The sequence below is a fragment of the Falco cherrug genome, chromosome W (assembly GCF_023634085.1).
Source record: "Falco cherrug isolate bFalChe1 chromosome W, bFalChe1.pri, whole genome shotgun sequence".
Taxonomy (NCBI): Eukaryota; Metazoa; Chordata; class Aves; order Falconiformes; family Falconidae; genus Falco; species Falco cherrug.
Genome location: NC_073719.1, coordinates 15886345 through 15891815, shown reverse-complemented (window position 1 = coordinate 15891815; position 5471 = coordinate 15886345). Strand labels below are relative to the sequence as shown.

At 49.1% G+C, this 5471-nt stretch overlaps 1 long non-coding RNA gene across 1 annotated transcript; it reads right to left on the bottom strand.

Moving 5' to 3' along the window:
- Positions 1-381: 381 nt before the first annotated feature.
- On the bottom strand, positions 382-5048 carry LOC129734601 (uncharacterized). The gene is made up of 3 exons (XR_008730127.1): positions 4885-5048; positions 3419-3616; positions 382-810 (listed from the first exon to the last, which is right to left on the bottom strand). It is a non-coding gene; the product is annotated as an uncharacterized LOC129734601 (long non-coding RNA).
- Between the last annotated feature and the right edge of the window lie 423 nt (positions 5049-5471).

Sequence of the window (5471 nt, the reverse complement as noted above, 5' to 3'; positions counted from 1 at the left end):
AGGACTTCCACTGCCAGAGTGCAAAGCATTGAGGAGTCTGGGCTCAGTCCTGGCAGTACAGGAGTGATCCACCTCAAATGCACTGCACAGCCTGCATCTGGGGGTATCACAGGTCAATAGTTAATCACTGCTTTTCCTCCCAGTGACAATAAAAAGAGAAAAAAAATAAAATCTCCTTACTTCCACGGCTCTTCTTTACAGGCTAGAGGTTTATGGAAGTGATGACCCATTTCATCCAACATACAAGAAACCTTTTGAACAATTTTCAGAGCTGTCCAAAAACCCCCAGATCTTATACAACAATCAGTCCAAAGAAAGTACAGAGGTCTCTGCGCTACTGGACACATGCAGGAACACTTGTGTTTACTGGACACCATTGTAAAAGGGAAAAGGCATTACACCAGCGTACCAGACCCTTGCCCAAAAGACTTTTCAAACCACCTGTTTGTTGATGCAGTCACTGCACTTCAACCCTTCCACCCATGACAACATCCTCTCAGGGGGCAGACTTGCCTGCCCTTGATTACAGAATCAGTCAGCAGAGTTCATACTGAACCAAGCTAAAAACCGGGCCCAACCTCTACGTTCACGGTTGGGATACACGGCTCCTATCACAGGGCACACACGGCGGTCCCACCTGAGTTACGTATCTGAAGTTGCATTTCCCACGGGTCAAATATTCCTCTTCAGATCTGCCTTGAAACTGAGGGCTCATGGTCAGCGAGAGAAGGGAGTTCCTTGCCTCCTGTGCAGTCAGGTCACGTTCCCCTGCTAAAAGCAGCCTGCTCAGGCCTCCCATTTGTGTACAATCTGTTAAAAGAGTAAAACCAAGTCTGGAGGTTATTCATTTGCTTCCTTAAACATCCTACCATTTGCAGCATCCAGCCCACAGAAGACGACTTCTGACATAGCAACTTCTCCAAGCAACCTGCTATAAAAGGCAGGTCAACAGAATCACCAACAGCCAGGTCTGTACCCTCGGGGACAGACTTTCAAAGCTCTTTGGAGGATTGCACTGGATCTGCGTGCTTTAGACCCCACTGCATGGATTTACTATTTTACTGGCAAAGGTTTGATGTACCACACGTGAACATCTTCAAAACACCTACTGTAATGATCTCATGCATAAACAGACACAATGATTTTCTAATATCACACAGGAAGAACTCAATGGATGCTCCTACCAAGGCAGTGGCTCCCTTCTGTAGCCACTGAACAAGCAAAAGGATGGATCAGAACAACATTATCAAGCTCTGAAGCAAAATTTCTCTCTTCCTTTAGCTGTAATTTAGAGCGTCATTGAGTGCTGAAGAGTGTCAGCCTGACAGCTCTGAAGCATGAAGCGCTTGATCCTCTGTGCCAGAACCGCACCGGCACTGGCCACACAAGCTGCCTGCGTACTCACAGGGTCAGGGTCAGGGTCCAGGTCCGGGTCTTTACTGCCCTGCCACCAAAACATAGAAGTGAGGAAAGTAAAATGGAGATAGAAGTGTTCTTTCTCCACATAATTGATGCTGGCAGCTTCTTGCCTCCAGCATTCCTGCACCTCAGGAGCTTGGGAAATGACAACAAATATGAAAGTTCCTGAAAATAATTTGCCTGACACACCACAGTGTAGCACTTCCGTATGCCCACACCACACTTCTGGCTCCCAGCTGCTCTCCTGTGCCTCCCTTTAGCTACCTGGGAGGCACCTTTTCCATCTCCTCAGATCTGGCCAGCTGAAGAACACCCAACTCATGGCTCTAACATTCTTCCCCTTCCTCTCAACGTCTTCCTGGTGGTCTCAGCTTTCTGCCCTCTAGATTAGGGGTCTATCATAACAGGACAAGGATAGCACTGGGGTTTTTTTTTTTCTGTAAGGAAGCCAAATACTTAAAACTCTTAATTAAAATATAAAAATTAAGAGGAAGGGAATAGCCAAAATGACAGCCAAGTGGAAGTTTCATTTGGTGCTCAAACTACCTGAATACTTATGCTGCAGCTGCAGTCAAGAGCTGGCCCTTAGATGGCTGATCAGGATAAAGCCCCAAATCCTGCCACTAAGGTTTCAAATTACAAAAGAACATCATCTAAGGGAAGGCAAAATGGATAAACACAAACATTGCCGTATGTTTACAGGGCCTTCACAGCACAATGGTTCTCTTATGGCACCGAGAACTTAGCAGTATGAAGAATTACAAAGGTCAAGTGCTATTTATAAGCAACGTACCCTTAAATCAACACTAGTGAGAAAAGAGCCAAGCACTTGACCTGCAGAACGGCAGATGATTCGTGACTTTCTCCACAGCTTCTACTACTGATGAAGCTTATAACTACCTCACCATTTGGGAACGACATCCGTTGCTAGTGTTGCTCTGGGTGGAAACTCAGCAGGTTGGCATGTCCATTCCTTCAGAGCCAGAAGGAATTTGTCATTACAGGAATTCTCATGCCACTGAACTGGCAGCAAGGTACACAAGCCTCTTAATCCCTTTTTATACTTTTACACTTGTGCCGTAAAACCATTCTCCACTCTCCATCTCACCACCTCTCCAAGCAGAAAAGTCCCATCTGCCACACACTTGTCACAAACTACACAGGGTATGACACAGGTTTCAAATACATCAGAAAGTATCAAATCAGAAACTTTAAAACATAAAAGAAAAATAAAAAAAGGTGGCAGTGGGACATTATTTTCTACCTTGACTGTTAGGTTCACAAGCTGCTAGTAGTTAACATTAATGGCTCACTATTTCAAGGTCATGATGGCAACAGTTCTGCAATGTGTGGATACCAGAGAGAGAATTCCTGCCTTGCACTAGTTCAGGTGCTCCACCTACACCTCTTCACAGATTTGATTTTTTTTAATTATTTTTTTTTAAAATGCTTGTCAGGGTAGGATCTGCCTACCGAGACCAGATTTTAAGTGAAATTACATTACGCACCTCTTGATTTAAATACAGCAAGATAGCTCCACTGCTACATTCAGCCACAAGAACGTAAACACCTCCAGCTTCATAGACACCCATACACTATTTTTGTAAGGAACAAATGACTAAACATGGAACAACACTATGAAAAAGCAAAAGAATGCACATAATCAGCATTTCCCTATTTGGACCAAAAAAAGAAAATCTCTAACAGCAGATAAGTCCAAATTAAAAATCAGCCACAGCCAGATCCCAAATGGGGGAGGGGTTATTGTATGCCACAGACCTGGACTTGACTGTTGAAGGAAATGACGCACTAAGGAAAATTTGAGGTGGTTCTGCAGAAGTTCAACTACAGCCTTGGCAACTTCACTTGGGACATGAAAGGTACGTGCGCTATAGTATCACCCGCAATAAAGGAAACTAGTCTCGTAGTTTGAGTTCAACACCACATCCGCAAACAAAATGAGGCTGCCACATTTGAGGAACACTGATGAAAACCTCACCTGCCATCCCAAAGTTATGCTATGGCATTTCTTCCCTTTTTGCCATTTTCCTCAGCCTTGGTACATCTTTTGCAGAATCTGAAGCAAGGGCCCATAGCTTTTTCCTGTTTCTAACAGTGAATGTCTGGGTATCACACGTTGGTTTCTTGTGCGGCGCCAATAAGACCCAACACTTGCCTTCATAAATGCATCCGTACACTAGGGAAGAAAAGGAAAATTACCAGTCTTGACATTGTACTGCCCACAGGGCAGCAGAGTGCCCCACTCGTAAGTGGATTTAAGACAGTAAATAACCCTCAAATATCTTGATAAACAAGCACAGTTTAATCATGTCCTTTTAAACTAACCACCAACACAATCTAACAAGAAGACACATTAAGGGAAGCAGAGCTGTAGTTAAAAAAGTGGGGTTTCTCTTTCCTCTCCTGAGGGTTTACCACCCAGAGCAGGCTCAAGTTCTGAACCTGCAAACTGCTCCCCCACGCTTCTATGCTCATTCTGGGAAAGAAAGACGGCTGTTTGAATTCTTTTGCAGGTACAGTCTTTCTTTACTTTTGAGTTGGAATGAAATGAAAAGCTGCCATCAGTCCCACTTATGGCACAGAGACACACCCATGTTCCATGCACATGCCTGCACAGAAACGCATGCAGAGGGAAACCATCCCTTGGGTCTCAAATACAGAAACAGCACTGAAAACCTTGACTTCTGAGAGTCCCTGCAGCGTTCTCCCATGTCAATACACAGCATGCTTGTGGCAGGATCACCACCGCATGTGCGTCACTTGCTTTCATTTCCATCTTCATCTCTCACCTGGCACTTGCCACCTCCAGACTGCAGCATGCATAAAAGCAATTCTGTTTACTAGAAGCACAGCACCGTGTGAAACTTCTGCATGAAGTCTGGTATTTAAAGAAATTGCTGTAAAGAACAAAAATCTGCCGGCACCACTGACACACATACACGCTGTGTTTTCTGAACAGGGACAATACATTAAACCTGCAAACTAAGGACTGCGACAACTCGCTCCTTGCCCCTCTTCTTTTGCCCTCAGGCTGGTGCAGGAGCTCCTTTCACCAGAGCAGGCACACCACAGACACAGCCTCACCGAGGGGAAGGGTGGGGAGGGGATAAGGGCAGAGGGGGAAAGGAAAGACCCACAGAAGCAGCTTTGCCGCCCACTGCCAAAGCCACAGCCTGCTCATCCTGTCCCCTCGCCCTGCCTGTGCTGGTCTGTGCCTCTGTCCCCCTTCCCGCCCCTCCGCTCCTCTCCCTGTCCCTCTCTCCTGCTGCTGATCCTGCATTCCCTCCGGCACCCCCCTGCCCCTCTGTCTCTGTCCCGCTCCAACCCTTTGCCTGCTCCTCACCAGTCCCTGTCCTTTCTCCATCCCTGCCTAGCCCCTCCCGCTCCCCCTGCCCCTCTGGATGCCTCCTGTCCTTCTCCGGCCACCCCACTGCCTTGACCCACCTCTCCCTGTCGCTCGGTGCCTCTCTCCCCCTCGTCCCTGCCCCACGGGGGCTCCAGGGCCTGGGCCTGTGCTCAAGCAGCCCCGGGCAGTGGCTGTGGGGCCTGCAGGGCAAGGGCTGGGGGCTGGTGTCCCCACAGGGCCCGACTGCAGGGCAGGGGCACCCCAGGGCCTGCTGGGAGAAGGTGTGCCCCGGGGCATGCTGGGAGCTGTAGGCCCGGGGCTGCCACACAGCCAGGTTGTTCCCGGGGCATGCTGGGAGCTGTAGGCCCGGGGCCGCCCCACGGCCAGGTTGTTCCCGGGGCATGCTGGGAGCTGTAGGCCCGGGGCCATCCCACAGCCAGGTTGTTCCCGGGGCATGCTGGGAGCTGTAGGCCCGGGGCTGCCACACAGCCAGGTTGTTCCCGGGGCATGCTGGGAGCTGTAGGCCCGGGGCCATCCCACAGCCAGGTTGTTCCCAGGGCATGCTGGGAGCTGCTGTTGCCTACCCTCAGCCTCCTGGCAGCCATGTTGGTCTGGGCAGGCACAGCCTGTGCTGGGGCTGTGTCCCAGCTGAGGGGGGCCTGTGGCCGGCCGTGGGGCAAGGGAG